Source organism: Orycteropus afer, unplaced genomic scaffold, assembly GCF_000298275.1.
Source record: "Orycteropus afer afer isolate SDZICR_OR568_19922 unplaced genomic scaffold, OryAfe1.0 scaffold00908, whole genome shotgun sequence".
Taxonomy (NCBI): domain Eukaryota; kingdom Metazoa; phylum Chordata; class Mammalia; order Tubulidentata; family Orycteropodidae; genus Orycteropus; species Orycteropus afer.
The window spans coordinates 104908-106624 of record NW_006922495.1 but is presented as its reverse complement, the minus strand read 5'-3'; the positions used below and the strand labels follow the sequence as shown (position 1 = coordinate 106624).

Here is a 1717-nt window from a genome sequence, read left to right as displayed (position 1 = left end):
TTCCAGTAACAGAAGGAAAGTGTTTCACTACTCTTCATAAGGTTTTCAGTGGCAATTTCTTTCAGAAGATGATGGCCCTATCCTTCTTCCCAGTCTCTTACTCTGCAAGCTCTGCTGAAACCTGTCCCCAGTAGGTGACCCTGCTGATATTTGAAATACCAGTGACATAGCTTCCAGACTCACACAACATTCAAGTCAACACAGTACAACAAACTGAGAGACCAGTGGTAGAGAGCATTCTAAAGGTTAGTAATTTTTGTGCTATTTTGTTTCATATATATGTGATTATGTGCATATTAGTGTGTGAATTACAATGTAAAATGTGCATCTTACTATATGTTATGGTAAAAAAAAATGTTTGAAATCCACATTTCAAACTATTTTAATGACATACTGAGAGAGTTGATAGTATGAATGTTTCTAAAATATTCATTATCAACTCAAGCAAATGAATTGTCTGGTTACCTAACCAAAACCCAACAGAAAAATTATCCGTACTTCTTCTCAAATATTATGTCTCTGAATTTTACACACAGATTGGGCAGAAGTCAGGGGCCAGACATGAGAAACCATATGGCACTAACCACATTTATCCTTCTGGGACTTACAGAAGATCCACAACTACAAATTCTGATTTTTATATTTCTGCTGGTCACCTACATGTTGAATGTAACTGGAAATCTCACCATCATCTTCCTCATATTAGTGGATGTCCACCTTAAAACTGCCATGTATTTTTTTCTCCAAAATTTCTCCTTCATAGAAATCTTGTTCACCTCTGCCTGCATTCCTAGATTCCTATACAGCATATCAACAGATGACAGGACCATTACTTATAATGCTTGCATAAGCCAACTGTTTTTCACATACCTGTTTGGAATAACAGAATTTTTCCTCCTGGCTACCATGTCCTATGATCGTTATGTGGCCATCTGCAAACCCCTGCATTACATGACCATCATGAACCACAGGGCCTGCATAAAGCTTATCTTAGGCTGCTGGCTAACTACTTTGTTGATCATATTTCCACCCCTTACCCTGGCATTGGGTCTGGAATTCTGTGATTCTAATATCATTGACCACTTTTTCTGTGATATAAATGTATCCTGAAGATCTCAGGCACAGATACATGGATCATAGAGCAGATGGTTCCTGGCTGCTCTGTGATGATCTTTATCATAACTCTTGTGTGTGTGGTTTTGTCCTATATATATATCATCAGAACAATTCTAAGATTCCCCTCTGCCCAACAAAGGAAAAAGGCCTTTTCCATCTGTTCTTCCTACATCATTGTGGTTTCCATCTCCTATGGCAGCTGCATCTTTGTCTATACCAAACCTTCAGCAAAAGATGAAATGGCCATCAATAAGGGGGTGACAATACTAATCACTTCCATTTCCCCCATGTTAATCCCATTTATTTACTCCCTGAGGAACAAACAAGTCAAAGAAGCTTTTAAAGAGTTAATCAAATGTGTTCTATTCCTCTCAAACAATTAGAGGAATAATGACATCAAGGGCACCAATCATATTTTGTTACATTTCCATCCTATTTTGTCTCTACCCAATCCATACTTAGTCCTATGTTCTATACCAAGCATTATCAAATCACTCCTTGCTTGCCTTATAAAAAAACCTCTATGATAAGCCTCACTAAGAAAATAGGAGAGTACTTGCTTCAGGAAATCTAAGCATGACTTCATGCTTAACTTTACCTT

General features: G+C 37.6%; 1 pseudogene; it reads left to right on the top strand.

Moving 5' to 3' along the window:
• Window positions 1-513: 513 nt before the first annotated feature.
• On the top strand, window positions 514-1499 carry LOC122151921 (annotated as a pseudogene).
• Window positions 1500-1717: the final 218 nt, after the last annotated feature.